Raw genomic sequence first — 17,257 nt, 5'->3', positions numbered from 1 at the left:
TCTGCTCTTCAGTTATCGCACATGCAAAGTCAAACCTACACCCAAGTGAATGCACACACACACACACACGCACAAAACACACACCTCAGCATTCATTAGAAACTTGCTTCTGCAGTTCACTGTAATGAATACACAAACACCATCCTTCAGCACCCCGGGTCTCTCATCTCTCCCTCCCCCACCTGCATTTCCACCCATAAACCATCTGTAACGGTAAAACTCACCAAGTATAATTTCATATGGGAACAGGTTGCCGTGAGCTTCTTTCACTGTGGACAAACCAAGCCAAGACAAACCTGACACTGTTTAGTGGAAATCAAAGTATGACAATTTCCCCCACACGCCAGCAGAGAGATCATTTTACTGTTGGACGAGGCAGCGGTTCAGATTCAGTGTTGTGAGGATTATGGTGATACATTAGTCCAATCTGTGTTGATCGAGCAAAGCAGGAGATGAACAGCCCGTATGTCAGATCGTCATTTGGATTGGTTTGGGTTTTTATCACGTCTGCTGTGGTCCAGTGTGTTTTGGCGAAGCTTTTTAAAAGCTGCACCCTGTTTAGTTTTCAGTACATGCTTGTCAGCAGAGGCATGCACTGCCAATACCTGATTTCACATAGATATATTTTAGAACTCAAAACCTATAAAATCTATCTTTGCATATTTCAGGGAAAAGAAAATGTCTTTTACAGTTACACACTGTCAGACTTTGTATCAGACCGTCAGTTTGAGAAATGTGTCAAGCCATAGCTGCAGGCTGGGCATTCTGAGGATTCAACAATGTAGTCTTTACTTAGAAAATTTGCATTTCAGGAAGAAAAAAATTACTCAACAACTTCAAACTGATTTTCTTCTTCTTGCCAGTAGCTGTCTTCTCTCATACTCCCCCTCTTGTGAAGCTGTACAAGACAAGACGACACGTTACATTGGACTATGAGATGACCTGGCTTCATCCTTGTGCATGTTGTTTACTGGTGCCGACAGCATCAGGTCACATAATAGGTGCTTACATAGATGTAGCTCATTACGGTTCTGTGATTTAGAATCATGCGGGTCTAAAGCACGGACATTAACCTTTAACTGAATCATATAGAGTAAGTAGTCTAACCAATCACCAAGCAACATCCTGCTGTACATATGCCATTCATCACACATCATCCACCAAACACACACACACCATCAGTTCCACATGCACTGTCAGCTCCTGGTGTCTTTCTGATCACAGTCACATGCAGGTCAGATGTAATCAGCGTGGCTCTCGCACACACAGGCACACACCTTTAACCAAGGTCATGTGTAACTTGTTCAGCATGCTGAGGTGTAGTGGCTGATGTTGCGTCGCGCTCTCTCCACCCTCCCCTTCCCACCCCATCGCCCCGTACTCACGGTTTGTTGCTTTGTGTGTGTGTGTGTGTGTGTGTGTGTGTGTGTGGGGCGGTATTGTGCACATGCATGTGTGCAAACGTTCAGACATGCTGTCATTTTCCCTTGCTACAGGCACAGTTGTGGTTTGGAGGCTGGCATTGTTTGGCTTTCTTTTAGTCACATTCTATTTTCGTTGTGCCTCAAATGCAGCATGACTTCTAGCCCACGGCACAGGAACAGAATGCCAGCGCGCGGGATTTGTGTTATGTCTTTGTTTATGTTTATTTATGCGTCTATGTCTCCAATCAGCGATAACTGTTGCACAAGATGAGTAAATAAATGACAGCACCGACATAAATCTAATGGGTTTATCTTAGTTCGTCTCCCTGTCTGCCTCCCCTGCCGAGTGTGTTCCTGTGTGTGTGAGTGTTGTGAAAACTGCCAGTGAATGGTTAAATAATGACCAGCAGTGACAGGACAGAAGCTTTGAGGCTCTGGATTTGCTGTTTTTCTCAGCCTCTCAGCACGCAGCCAGCCAGAGCCAAAATGGCTCTGCAGGGTCAGCTTTGGCCCCCTGACAGGCTGACGAAGCGAGCGCTGTCTGTCAGGGGCCAGGCCTATTAAATGATCAGAGACTACGTTCCCCTGACGCCGCTCTGGCTGAGAGGCCTCAGCGCCCTCCTGGAGGCTGGCCCAGAGGTGTGTGTTCGTGTGCATGCATGCATGAAAAATATATGCTTGAGCATGTTTGACTTCACTTTCAGTTTCTTTTTTTTCCCCTTGCGATTGTTTTGTATAAAGACTCCGATGCGTTGATAATTCACTAAATTGAATGATACAAGGCACCATCATCCGTGCATAGTCATCCTAAATGTGTGTTAGAGAGAGGCGTGTAGAGCAGACACATCAGACTGTGTTTGTGCTGCACTAGCCCAGGAGCTAGATTTATTCCTACAGAGCCATTTCAAGCAGGCATGGTTGTGTGAATTTGTTTGCATGCTGGGAGGCTGAGAGAAAAAAATGAATTCAGACCCTCAAATACTCTGTTTCTGTCTCTGCTGGTCATTATTTGACCATTTGCCAACTGTTTCCCATACACAACTATGAAGGTATAGAGGCACACGCAGAGCAAATAGTAAAGACAAACACTCACATATGATACAGGTTGCTGCTGCTGGCAGCCCTTGTTATGTGGCTGGCAGAGGTGCTCTGTCCTTTCCTATATTTATTATGGTGGCTGTTCCTTTCATACAGCCCTGTCTTTCCAATTCATTACGTCCATTGTTGTTGACAGAACTTAAGCAGTTCCTACTGTGCCAAGTTCACGCATTCTTACAGGCGACAGAACCTGATATTCAGGAAGCGTAACTGGGAGTGTTGTGGGTCACGATCGATCAAGCAAGAACACCATCACTGTTCAGGATCTCTACAAGAAGTTTCATGAACCACACATCTAATTCATCCCCCGGCCTATTCATCATCGTAATGAAGCTTTCAGCTTTACTAACAGGGAGCTAATGTATGATTTTGACTCAATTACGGCCGCTCTGTTATTTCTAACTCTAGTTTCTATGATGGTGTATTGTCATTGGCTGCCTTTAGTGAGTGTGTCATAGTGTGGAAAACCAAAAGAGGCTAAGAGTCAGTCATTTTATTTATTCATCAAAACCTCTCCCAACTCCTTATTCTCTCCTCCCTGTCTGTCCTTTGTTTTGCCTTTGTTTTCACCCACTCTGTGTCTTTGTGGTTGGAAACCATGTGTTGCATATGGCAGACAGACAGCTCCGGATTTCATTAAAAAATCATCCACAACAACACTGCATAATGCCTCCTCCAGTGCCATTGTGTTATTTGTATCACTGTGCGCGCGTGCACATGCATTCCGTCTCACCCTGTCTGTCTCTGTGCATTGATTTTTGATATTTTATATGACTTTCTAAAGTAAAAGTGGATTTTAATTATACCAAGAAGGCTCACATGTTAATTGACAACATGCTGTCCTCTAACTCCTGTGGCTCAGGAGGTGGAGCGGGTCGTCCGTTAATCACATGGTCGGTGGTTTGATCCCTGGTGCCTTCTGTCCACATGTCAAAGTTTCCTTGGGCAAGACGCCGAACCCCAAATTGCTCCTCATGGTTAGGCAGGCACCTTGTATTGTCATTGGCTGCCATTAGTGTGTGTGAGTGTGTGACTGAGACGTCTCTTGACCATTTAATTTATAGAGTGAGAAATAAAATGGAACTGAAATATCACAGCAGTGAGAATTCCAAATAAAAAAATAAATGCAAAAGTTTTCAATTTTAAAAATATATAAAAGTAAAACCACAATAGTGTGTGTTTGTGTGTGTGTGTGTACATTCATTGTGCATGCTCATGCTTTAGAGTGTCATTAATCAAGTAGAGTATTATTGTTTTCAGCATCTCGCCCAAGTCTACACATTACCATTTTAATGACATTACTCTCCTATTAATCTGCTTACCACACAGCCACTGGTGCAACTTATAAAACTATCAAAGAAGTACTTTGATAAAAAAAGAGAAGAAGAAAAAACAAGGCCATAAAAAGAGAGGGAACAGTAATTAAAAAGCCACTCTAATGAAAGAAAACTCATAAACAAGAAATAGGGGTAAAAGAATGGAAAAAGTGCATATGCTGCAGTCTTGAATTAGACATGCGACAAATAAATGGATGCTCTGTACAGCACAAAATCACTGAGTGTGTGGCAAAACAAAGTCATACCCAATGCCTCCAGCCATTCGACTATAATTGTAACTTAGTGCGTTCCCCAGAGCCTAATCAGATACCTAAATTAAAGCTGCCATCAACATCTTGCAGTCTAGATTTAGAGGCTTTGGGAAACTGTTTCCAAATGGTTTTTAATGCCTGTCTGATACGATGCAATATTTTCTCCACTTTCTCAAGGTTCTAAAGATGAAGTCGAGCTGAAATCCCTCATCATTGGGATGCTCTCTCTGATTTTTCTTTAGCAAATGATGAGCTGATTAACCTTGGTCGCCAGGTTTAATGAATCTGTGAAATTCATTTACATGGGGTGTAGGAGGAAAAGGACTTACTGGCATCCACAATGATGAAGGGCAAGTCAGGCCCATGGGCTACACTTGGGCCAATGTGCCTCTTAATTCCAAGCCCTTCATCTCGATTTTTTTTTTGCTTGTTGAAAACAAAAAACAGTCAAAATCAAGCATCAGTTTTGCAATATAAATGAACCTTTTTCATTTATGCATAGCTTAATAATACAGTGGAATGTACAACTGCAAGGTTTCAGTCTAGGCAACTATAAATTGTGTAAACGGGTGTTACAAGAGCAGACAAAAAAAAAGAAATGTCTAGAGGTAAATGCCAGTCGGCCACTCTCAAACAAAAGGTGTGTGTGTCGGTGTGTGTGTGTGTGTGTGTGTGTGTGTCTATACAATGCGCGTGTAGAATACAAAGATAGTTGGCTGAGTGTTTTGCTGCTTGTAACACACGGTGTGAAGGAGACACATTCCAAGTTTTGTTGTTCAACGGCAAGCGTGATTTGGGTTTTGGAAAACAAAGCTGTATCACAGGCTGAAAGAACCAATATCAGTCCTGTTTGATAATATGTGACCAAATAATATCCAACTACTGCTACAAGCTTTTAGATGGCAGACATCTTGTTGTTTACCACATTTACAAACTAGTTTTATATCTGGTAGACACTGTCAAACCTTTGCACTCTCTTGTGTTCTCATTATTTATTTAGGGACAATACAATGGTCTAACATTACACCACATGTAAGGCTACTAGAACCTCTCTAATTTTGTGATGTTTAACCGATTTGTGCTGGTGATTTGCTAATCTGTCTGGCTTCATTTATTTCCCCCCACCCCTGTCTCTCTCATTACCTCTTATTGTGGCACTTTCTTCCCTCCACTTCACTTCTCCCCCAGGAACACTGTGTCACTGTGTCTCTTAGCCTTTTATGACTGGTTGCTTGTAGTGACGCAGGAATTAAGGCTCATCCTGCTGGTTTGCGCTTTGTAAATTGCTCTGGAGTGTGGATGTTTTGATCAAGCTTTTAATCCTTGATGAATTATTGATTTAATACCGTAAGACTTGTCAATCCAAAGCTGATCCTGTTTTTTTAGACTTTTTTTTTTTTTTATCTTAGTCCTCCAGCATTAGAGGCCCTGATCAAATCGACTCTTTTGCATCATGCAAGTACACTGTAAAAAATAAAGTTGTTTTTATGATAAAAAACTGGCAGCTGTAGTTGCCAAACTTTTACGGTAATAAATATGGTATAACTTTTTATAATCCTACAGTAGAAGGATGTTATTGTTGTACTGTATTGTTGATTTTATGGAAAAGGTTGGCATTTTATTTCATAGTTTAAAGTGACTGTAAATTTTACAGTGAAACTATGACAGTAAAAGACTGTAAAATGTGACATTAAATATTAGTTTTAAATATAATATTAAATATTAGTATATTTAACGGTCTCTAAGATAATATACTACTTTATTCTGTATAAATTCCCTGAAAAATGTGCATAAATAAAGCTTTTTGATGTGTAACTGTGTTTAACTGTATACAGGAAAACACATTCATACAGTTTTTCACCATAATGTATTTTACAGAGTAAAGTTACCTATGTTATTTATATAGGGCTATGTACAATTACTAATTTCTAATATATTAGGCTAATATCATTGTGTAATCTTACATATTGTATGTTACTTCTTATATTACTATAACATTCATAACATTAAAATGTTTTTCTTTAATATCAGCTAATTCAGATTGCCTCTGATGACCATGGACCAGGATTAGTGTACCCATCGTCTGTGTTCTCCATAATTTAAAAGTGTAACGTTTTATGTCAAAATACTATCAAATAGACTTTATGCTAATACAGTTCTTTCATGAATCGTATATATGAATATCTGTCTGCTAGTGTCACTTCAGGTCAAATCTGTCTCAGTGTAGACATGATCATTAAATTGATTTTTTTTTTGCCATAAGAGAAGCATAACAGAGGAAGAGATTGTGTCAGGTAATAGGAAGAGAAACAGAAAAGGATGTGAGGGTGCAAAGATAGGGCAAGATTGTATGAATGCATGACATGGGTTCAGATAACAGGAGAGAAAATATTGTACCATGGAAAGATGTCAGGCTGTTATGAAAAAAAAATGTCTGGTTCTTATTTGTGTTGTGTTACATAAACAGATAAACAGATAGACGCCGTAGGAGCTGCTGTTGTGGCTACTGAATCCAAACGCGGTCATACACATACAGCCAGCCTGACTGTAAATCACATTCGACTCCTCCCTTCCTCTCTCTCACTCCATCTCGCCGCTCTTTCACTCTGCTCTCTACATTTTCTCAGCAAATTTGCACGAGTGTCATTTTTGATACACACGCTCTCAATGCTCTGACTGGAAGAGGATTCCTGAAAGTCGCATCCCAGCAGCCCAAATGTGCTGTCCAAGAAAAGGTCTTATTGGCTTATCGTGTGCTGAGAAGACCCATTCACATAATCCTTAAGCAGCTAGAATCCAGAACATCCATCCCTGTCAGCCATTGTTCTGCTTAGGAAAACGGAGAGAGAGCGAGAGAGAGAGAGAGAGAGAGAGAGAGAGAGAGAGAGTGTGTGTGTGTGTGTGTGTTTGCCTGTAAGCATAGCACATACATAAAAACAATGCTGCCTACGAGTCTGTGCTTTCATGCATCCTTGTTTGCTGCACATTCTTCTGTCTGACTGTGCTGCAAATGTGTTTAAGTGTGTGTATTAGTGTCACTAGGAAAGGGAATAGTGCTGCTTTGAAACATGGAAATATGTCTTTATTTAGATGGCGGCAAGAGGAAGAGAAGCTTAACATAGTTCTTCCGTCATTCCATTGTAAAATTAACCAAAAGAGGACTGAGCCTATTGTTGTCTGTAATCCAACTATTTCCATTTCAAAAGCAGAGCTAAGTGGCTGTGATGGACACAAAAGCAGCCCATTAACGCTGTAGTTCTGTGCCTGATGGATCACAGGACCATGTTCGCCGTGGGATGTCATGTAGTGAAGGTGGAGGGTGGAGGGGGGGGGGGGGGGACCTCACATGCTACACGAGATAAAGTTGTTAGTAGTCAGTTTGGAATTAGTGCAGCACATCAGAACTGACCGGCATTGTTGCAGTCAGGGTAAAAGTGTGTGTGTGTGTGTCCTACTCAGTTTGTGTGTCTTTGTGCGTGGGAGTTGAGCGTGCGTGCGTGTGTGTGTGTTAGGGTTGGGGTGGGTGGGTGGATGGTTCGGTGGTGGGGGGGTGTTCCCCTGGCAACCTGACCAGGGTCAGCATGTCACTCTGTTTCACTGGCTGAGTGTGCTGCCATATGCAAATGAGGCCTGTGCCAGCCTTCAAACATTAGCATTAGTGAACATTTGCATAAAATCAACTTTTGCCTGTGGAAAAGTAGGGCGCGAGAGAGTGAGAGAATGGAAAGAATGGAAGAATTTTTTGGCCATGAAAAGTAACCGGGAAAGTTTTTTAGGTGTAAAAGATTCTTTCAGATAAAATAAATGTGGCGGACTGAGAGTGCTCTCTGTGTTAATGAGGTTACAGGGATACATTACTATTGACACCGTGTGCCAAAAAGAGTAAACCACTTTATGTTTCAGTGTCGAGCACACAGTCACGTCACTGTTACAAGAGAGATAAAAATCATACGATATTTTTCTCACGTGTCACACAGATTTGTCTCCAATCAGCTTTCCACAAACCGAGCCATTCTCCAGAGATCAAAGAGCCCACCTCTGCTCGTGGATCAGATGCTGAGATTCCAGCGTGCGCCTCTTCTCTTTATCTGTGGATTGCACTCTGTCTAAGTTGCTCTATCAATTTTTCTCTGTTTATGACGCCTCATTGCAGCCTGGTTTTTGTTGGGTTTTTTTTGTCTCTGCTACTGTCTCTGGTGCAAAATGGACAGTCAGCTGAGAGCAAGAAATAATGTGATATAAACAAACCACGTTTTTCAGCTTTTTGCTCATTAGTTCCTCTTTATCTGCATTTGGTGAGTTGTAAAAAGCATATCAAAAAATGAGCTTACTACCAAATGGTGTTTTTTATTAATATTATTATTATTGCAGCATAGTTACGTTGCAAAAACAGATTGGACTATCAAGAACATTAAATCAGATTTTCCAGCTATTACATACTGTACGAGATAAACCTCATGGCCAAAGAATGAATGATGGAGGGAAGAATAGATGTATGGATGTGGATATGGATATATGGATAGATAGATGGATGGAAATCATCTTTTTTCATGTGTAGAAAATCTATACAAGCCTGTTCCTTACACTCAGTCCGCATATTTTTTCATAATTTCATGATTTGAAAGGTGTGAATCTATTCATTTTATGAAATACAAACACTAGCTATACAGTGTATGTGAGGGAGTGTGTGTGTGTGTGTGTCTGTCTGTCCCAGACAACTCTGAGGAAGCCTGTTAGGCACAGATAAATGTCTGATGCTCCCTGGGGTTCGCTTTTAGTTCTCACAGTGTAGTTTTTCACTGTGATTGGATATCGACAGAGGCATCATGCTCTGGGCCATAAGTAGACCATACACACTTTGACATTCACATACAGTATGCACACACACAGAAAATAGATTATGGATGTCAGGATATTTAAAGATCATCCAGTATTTTCCAAATATGCTAAAAATCCTGAAAAATGCATTCTGACTTACCTGCTCACCTCCCATTCGACGCTGCGCCTCCTCGTTCGTACCTTCCCCATCAGAACCATCAGAACAATAAAACAGAGTTTATCGAGCGGTTGTTCTCTGTGATAGGCAGTCTAATGTGTACATATTTTTGCAAGGTGAGGTGCAGGGTTGCATGATACAAGAAAACATCAGGCATAAACAAATAGGCAGTCTCCAAAGAAACATGAAATAAAACAAAACATGGAGGAAAACTTTTTTTTACCTTTACACAGCTCAAACAGTTCAGGTGTACGAGAGCCCGCCTCTCCATCTCAAACTGGCCTATCAGGTCAGAGCTCTAGAAGGGAGAGTTGACAAAGGTAACAAGAGATAACATATTTTCTCAATTCACTCTTCACCATATAAACAAAGATACTGTACATTCAAAATAAGCCAATTATCTGTACCTCATTCAGTATTTACCTTAATTAGCTGTCATTTCATCACACATCCAGTATCCAATCAAATCTGAGAACCCGTCCACTCATACACCACATAAAAGGAAGAATGTTGAGGCGCGCTTCCTCTTTAAGCACCGGCACAAGATGGCTTCCACGCGGGACTCAGACTCCCACAGGTTATTGCTTTAAATACAAGTTTTCTTTAAATATGAATTTCAAGAAAGCAGCTTAATTCCAATGCTGAGTACAATTCTTTGTCTTTCTCAACTGATGCCTGGACTAAATATTTAATCAAGAAAACAAAGAGAGCTGTGTGTGAGGAAATGGCCGTCTTACTTAACAAACATGGCTTAGCAAACAGTGATGAGTTGGTGCTTCTTCACGCACGCTTTTCATTGTTCTGTGGCATAACTTGACAGCAGGCCAGATATTTGATTAGCATCCAGGTTGTTGAGGGAGTCAGGTCATTTCCCCTGAGAAAGTGTTTGCACTCTGCCTCCATATGATCTGTCTACTGTGCTTTCTGCTTTCTCTTGATCTTAAGTAGCCTGGAAAGATACAGTCACACACAGTTTAAGGCCTTCTATGTATTTCTGGAGCAAAATGACTGGAGTGTTTTGTTTGTGGTGCAAACTGAAGCTTTTATGGGGTTGCAGGGATAGAAGCCAGGGACTGTATAAAGATACCATTAAGTTAAAAAAAAGCAGCAGCGTTTCTTTACTGATGCTTTGACAGCTGCTCTTTCTGTGTATCTTAGATATATTTCATACCATGGTTCAGTGTTTTTTTAAATATATTTTCCCAGAGTTGTCGTAGTGATTTTTTGTTTGTTTTAGTTTGCTGATGGAAACTTAAAGTATCCTCATCGATTCCCCTTAAAAAACCTTGTGTGTCTGGTGTTATGTTTCCTCCTCTCCATTCCTGTTCGGGGTTTCCTTTATTCAAATGAATCCATGTTTAAAATATTTAGTAGTGGCTTTGTGGTTTAAAAGAACTTCCCCCTTAACTTGTCTCTGTCTTTAGATACTATATTTAGATCAGCACTTTAGTCTGGCATCAGTTGTAAAAGCTTGTCTGCCTAAAGGAGAGGCTTAACGTCAGTTACAGTGTGTCTGATGCACTTGATTCATCTGAAAACCCTTTTCCTCGTGCTGCAGTGTTGCCGAAGTCTCTTCTTAAATCCCTGAGCGTACTTGAAAATACTCTGAAATCTGTGATTTTTTTTTTTCCCTCCCCCAAAATGTATAAACTGCTCCAGTGTCCTGACGAGTATAAATGGTCATCTTGCTGTCTATGTTCTTGGCAAATCAGTTTATCACAGCTGCAGTGCGTCTGCTTCCACATGAGTTTTGCTTTCAGATCAAAAGCTAAACTTTAAGATCACACAGGCCATCAGATAGCACAGGGATGACTTGCTGTCACGGTCTCGGCTAAGGCTGAGGTATTCTTCATGCAAATGCAGTTCAAAGAACAACTCTGTACTGTATATGTGTGTTTGTGTGTGTACTGTACGTGGGCGTACGTGTTCTAGAGAATCCTTTAATCCCATATGGCATGCCACATATTGTGACAGTGGCTGTCCCCGCCCCCAGCTTTGATTTTGTTGGAGAAAAGATAATTATTTCACCTTTCACTTGAAATTCATTATCAGAGCGAGAGAGAGACAGGTAAATGACAGGTAATTGCTTTTCAGAGTCAACACCATTCTTCCTCCGATATATACCAGAGCAAGCGTGGAGATGTGAGGAATAGAAAAAGAACAGGTGAGAGGAGCGCGACAGAGACAGAGTGGGAGGAATGAGAAGGAAGGGCTAATTTCCATAATGAAAAGGTAATAATTTGTGGTGTTAGAGTTAGTTTCAGTCTAGTGTCTGTGGCGTGTCAGCTCCTCGCTCGAGGTCATTGTGTGGTACCAGCCATGCATACTAATTCATTAACAAAACCTCGCCCGCATGGCCTGCCCCTTCTCAAGAATGTCAGTTTCACCTTCCTGCTTCCCTCTCATCTTTCCAATCCCATCAACCCACACTCCCTTCCCTCCCCGGCTTCACCTCCTCCTTTTTTTTTTTTTTTTTTTGCTTTTCCTACATTTCTTTATCTTTTTCCTTGCTCCATCCAAGGGACCAATATGGTAATGAGGAATATACAAATGAATTGTATCCACTCGTGGGATCCCACAAAGGCTTTGGAATACTATTTCATCCAGTGCTCCCTCTCACTTGTTCTATTCTTACATTGCAACATCAATAGAAGCTGCTCCTTTCTCTCTGCTCACACACACACACAAACACTCGCAAACACACGCAATCCCCTCCACCCGGCTACATGAATGATTTAGGAGCATGCACATTGACTATCTGCCACCTGCCTTGGGCTCTGCTCAGGCCCACCTAGCGGCTGCTGGCCCTGCATGTTAATGTCTACTGGATAGGGACTTGCATGTTAACATGGAGTGGGACACTAGGGTAGCTGACAGAGTGACAAGAAGCTGACACTGTGCACCTCAACTGCTGGTTAAAGGCCCAAGATAAGATATCAAGGAAGGCTTTTAAGTTGTTTTCACTTGTGGCGTGGCCCGTGTTCACACAAATGAACTGCTATAATGATTGAGTTATTGGATAGGAGTTAGACTTGATAAGAGCACTGAATCCCTAAAATGTAAAGAATCTTGAAGGTTTTGGGGCCGGGACTGTTGCAGAATGATACGAACTTGAAAAGCAAAACTGTTCTAGTCAAAGGCGGATAGGCTTCTGTCTTTCTTCACTCTAGTGATGGCGGCTGCGGTTGCTATGTGACTAATGGAAGCGCGGCTGAAGTGCACTTCCCTTTCCCTAGCTAAAAAAATTGACTGTTTTTCTCCTCCTGGCACTGTGAGTCCTAATCACATGTAAAGCTCTCTGTGTTGGTGGGTATGTGCAGCAGCGGTGGTGCATTTTGTTTGTTTGCTGTAAACAGCAAGGAGAAGTTCTTTGCGTGGGGGGGGGACGTAAGAAAACAACATGCATGGAGTGAAAAGGTTGTACACCTGCGCCTGCTGTGCGTTTTACACTGCTGAAAAGGAAGTGGAAAGCACCAAACCTTTCAGAGATGTGACAGACATCATGAAGGCGGCCTTGGTGACTGACGCATGAGATGGTGCACTGAGTCACATAAGATGAGAGTTCTGGAGAACTAACACACTGCAGGTTACAGCTTCTGTCTGTAAAATAGAGCAATGAGTGCTTCAAGCCGAATTGTAAAAATAACTTATGGTGCTTTACGACACTTAATAATATATCTTTTTTTATATACATACATATACTCAGTCAGACTGTGGTTATTGTGCGATGGGAACTAGTGTCTGAGCTCAGTCAGAACAGGGAGGTAATTGAAATTCGTTGTATGTGTTTGGTCACTTTCTCCCCATTAATTTGTTTCCAACTCACTTGCTTTTCTAAATAGACTTAATTCTTTTTCAATATTAGAAAAAAAAAAAAAAGAGAGACATGTGCATGAAGAATATTAATCTCTAACTTGCAGCCAATTTCAAGAGGCTGAATACTTAACGGGTTTAGAGAAGACTGTTCCTGAAATTTAATTGCTATTTTTTTAAAAATAATCAAGCAGACATCATTTTAAAGATTGGTGCATTCAGTTTATTCTGGGTGATAAATGTGAAATTGTCGGCTCATGCACAACATTCTCTGTTTATGTTTTAGCTAACTACATGACATAAGGGGGATGCATACTAGTTTTGTGCAGTGTAAGTCATTCTCAGGCCTGCGATATGAGCAGGTAAAATAACCTAGTTTGGATTTAAAAACATGGAAACTCCAGCTCCAGTATCTAAGGTGCTGCTTGATTTACGCATGTATGCGTTCTCTAGGTGAGATTGTGGTTTGTGCATAACTGTGTAACAGGATTAACCCAGCTGGATTTCATATCTCTTCCCAGTATCTCCCACTGGCAATGCAGAGTGTGTCAAGCTGAGGAGGCTGTCAGTGGGTGGGCGACATATTCTCCACAACTAGAGGGGGATTTTATGGAGTCTGGCAACTGCTACAAATAGGACACAGGCAGGCAGCTCCCATTCCTCTATCCACCTCCCTCTACCGTCTGGGCTTGTCACTACTAAAAGGGGAACAAAGGCAAGAACAGCAAGGGGATTTGATTGTTCTTGTTTGCAGGGGAAATGTGTTGTTAGTATGTTCCTCGCATTTTTAACAGGTTGTTCTGTAAACACCCCAAACACAGGTTTTCGCTAAAGGTGTAAAATTGGCTGGCTGATGAAAACGTTCACTTAGGTTAGTGTTGCTTTACCTCCAGGTAATCAACTCCTGAATATCATCAGCTTGCAAATGTGAGTTCTAAACATGGCGTCTCGGTGATGACACGTCCCGTGTTCCTTTAAAACAGACGGGCATGACTGCTAATTCGCACACGGACGCAACTGCATCAACACTTTGTCTCCCTCAAATGAATGTGACGTGTACGATGGTGTTTGACAACACAGTGGGAGTGCAGCTGACAGGACCATAACATAATGTGATGAGCTGCCGTATGTCTCATACACACAAACACTCAATAAATGGCAAATGACAGGAGCAGCTAATGGCAAATGACTGCAGTGTGCGTCAGCAAAGTCCATTTTCAAATGCTGCACGGTCCAAATAGTTCAATATGTTGATGAAAAGGTGTGCAGATTCATCAATTAGTTGATTGGCAGAAAATTCATCAGAATTTTAAGAGTAAACTGATTGTTTAGGTCATTTATTAACCAAACATGGCTATTTTCAGCTTCTTAAATGAGAATATCTTTGTAAAATGAATATCAGGACTCTCCTTTGGATTCTGGTAAATCTGCAATGGCCATTTTTCTGCACTTTGCGACATTTTAATTGATTAACAGGAATAACGAACAGATTAATCACCAATGACAATAATGCTGTGGGCTGAGTTGCAGCCCTGCAGTACATGTCTTCTTGCGATGCACTGCAAACTATCGGTGCAGAAACGGGGAACAGAGGCGGGCACGTGTGCAAACACATGCAGCCGCTTCAAGTGTTGTTGATTGTGCTCATTAGCACTCATAATCCCGGTGGCTGTCATCAAGTGAAGCCGTAATTGTTTTGCTTTGGGATTTTTTTTCTTTTAAGGCTTTATGAGACAGGAAAACATATCGTGCAACTCTCAAAAAAGAGCTTATTTTACAGTTAACACTGGCGTGCATTCACCCTCAAAGAGGAATATGTGGAATGTTGTGGCGCACTGGCTTGGCCTGTATCTTGTTTACTTTGTTTTTGATTAAGTGGACAGCTCTCTTTTTTACATAACTTGCTAGCAAGCATGCAGAGAGTGAGTGGAAGAGACAGAGCGGGGGAGAGAGAAAGAGAGGGAGAGAGAATGACTTCCAGTGTTTTCTTGTTGGGCACTGAGGCATGGATAAATATTCTACTTGTAACAATAAGTGGAAGAGACAGAGGTTGTCTGAGTGTACCTCTCCTCCCCTCCTCTCCTCCTTTTCTCTTCTCCTTTTCTCTCTCTTCTGCTCTTCTTCGCAGTCTGGATCAAGATCCACTGTAGTTTGCAGAATTGATGTTCGGAGTCTGCAGGGAAATGGCTATTTTCTTTTCTTTTGGCAATAACTGCCAGTTCACAAACTAGCAGGACAAAATGAGGATGCACAGCAGAAATTCCTTAAATGCCATAAAAAAAAAACTGGATATGCCTGTGTTTTTTTGCTTTATTTCTAGTTTCAGCAGAACATTGGCATTGGAACAACGTTGGCATTGTTGTTAGCTAATATGGTCATTAATAAACCTAATGTCTATGAATGAGCCTATTAGCCATGAGCTCTGACACTAAACTGCCTGGTTGTCTGGTTTCAGCTTCCCTAGCCAGAACAGTGTTAGTGACAGATTCATTGCCAATTTCACAAGTTTCATATTGTGCAGCAAACACAAACTGATAATTCCTTTGAGGATTTAAAGGTCCAGCGTGTGAAATCTGATGGCAGCAATGGAATATGAGAAGCATAATTGTGTTTTCAATCAGCGTATCAGTTTTTGTGGCTTTCTGTGGAGGGGGGAAGACATTTTCCATGACTTATTAACTGATATAAAAGTCTGTTAGTCTGTTGGAATAATTGTGACGCTGACTCTATCGCACACGACGTCAGACAGGCTCCTAGGGAGAGTTCATGAGGTAACTGCCGGTGTACGGCGGGATGTGTAATTTGGTTATCACTCTTTATTATGAAAATAGATCTGACAACTAGAGCTTGTCCAGAAATGGAAGATTTGGCAGAGTATTACACACAGTTCTGTGAGTTTGACTTGGAGGAACTTGGCAGATCTGCCCGGAAAATGAAAGTGAACCTCACGTTCCACATTGGCATTGTTTCCTCTTGCTATTGTTACCTTTCTTCATAATGTTAACTCCTATCTGTTATTTCAGTTTGAACCCTTCACTAAAAACACAAGCATGTTCAATCACAACGCCGCTGTAGGCCACTCTCAGGGATAGATATAGAGAACAGAAGTGTAATAATATGGATGGACTTTCTGAAGTTAATGTTACTCCACAGTTCTCTGTTTTTCTTAACTTGTAGCCCTTTCAGACACAACACGACACGACAAAGGCATTGGGCCAGACCTGGAGAGAAAGTCTGACTCATACGGACATGTACAGGTTGAATGCACACATGTGGGTCAGCGTTACAAAGAGACTAGTGTATGAAGTGTCTGTGTCCTCACTATGCTGTATTTTATCATAATCATCACCTCTCTCAGACACCATATTACTCCATCTTCCTCTCTTTGGGATTGGCATGAACCACATACTTCGGAATTGGATCAAATGATTGCTTGAATCGCTTTTGGTGTTGGCCCATCAAAGCAAAGTGTTACCAGCAGTTACACTGTGTACGAGCACCTGAAAATAAGAATCATTATGTTTTTGTTACCATAAAATAAGCCCTTTTATAGCTATGGGACACTGGGTATCCTCCCCACATTGTGTTGAACCACCATGTGTCTACAGTAGCCCTGAAGAGACAAACAGAACACTGGTTCTAGGTTAAGTTTTTTTACATACAACATATAAACATATTTTTTTTTACCATAATCTGTGATTTCAGTTGATTGCAATCAGCAACTACACCACTAGATGGCACTAAGTCCTCCACTGGTCCTTTTTTAAACTCAGTGCACATATCCATGCTGAAGTCACCGTAGTGTGTTAGGCCATAACTACAAATTAATGTGTGTGAGCAGCGGTGTGGAAGAGGAGCGAGTGACTCTTTTTTGGACACGGGGATTTTAAAGTCAGCCTGTCTCCAGCGGTGGATTCGTTCAAAGCTCAGTGGCTGCAGGCTTTATCTCTCCACAGGGAACTTCAAGAAAAACACATTACTACTAAACACCCATGATCACAAATATATTACACAGTGTAATACACACAACTCACACTGTCATACCGAATAATGAATATGTTTAATGGTTACATCTTGAGGACAATATCCAGACCTCCATAAATACAAACCCACAGGGTTTTTTGCTTCAGTTGACATGCAGTTTGTACATGCATTTTTATATTTACAGCATTATTATTGTACATGTGTATAAATCATAAATGTGCCACCCACAATGACCACCACTGTTAAAGTGTGAAATATCATGTAATATGATATATGAGTGGCTCTGCATATGTGTGTGTGCGTGCGTTGTGATCGTGCTGGGCAATCACTCAGCCAGTTGGTGGACACAGACCG

At 41.3% G+C, this 17,257-nt stretch overlaps 1 protein-coding gene across 6 annotated transcripts in view; it reads left to right on the top strand.

Moving 5' to 3' along the window:
• The window catches only part of cadm2a (cell adhesion molecule 2a), a 194,369-nt gene that overhangs the window by 16,600 nt on the left and 160,512 nt on the right, over nucleotides 1-17,257 (top strand). Inside the window, exon 1 of one of the 6 annotated variants that reach the window (XM_027273403.1) lies at nucleotides 9,646-9,683. The exons of 4 other annotated variants lie outside the window; for them this stretch is intronic. The gene's annotated coding sequence lies outside the window, so the exon portion shown is untranslated. Of the gene's footprint in view, nucleotides 1-9,645; nucleotides 9,684-17,257 lie in introns of those variants that run through there. One more of the 6 variants, XM_027273404.1, reaches the window with a different exon arrangement.

The sequence above is a fragment of the Larimichthys crocea genome, chromosome XXII, assembly GCF_000972845.2.
Source record: "Larimichthys crocea isolate SSNF chromosome XXII, L_crocea_2.0, whole genome shotgun sequence".
Classification (NCBI taxonomy): Eukaryota; Metazoa; Chordata; class Actinopteri; family Sciaenidae; genus Larimichthys; species Larimichthys crocea.
Note: the sequence above shows the minus strand (reverse complement) of the source record. Positions and strands in the feature narration are given on the sequence as shown.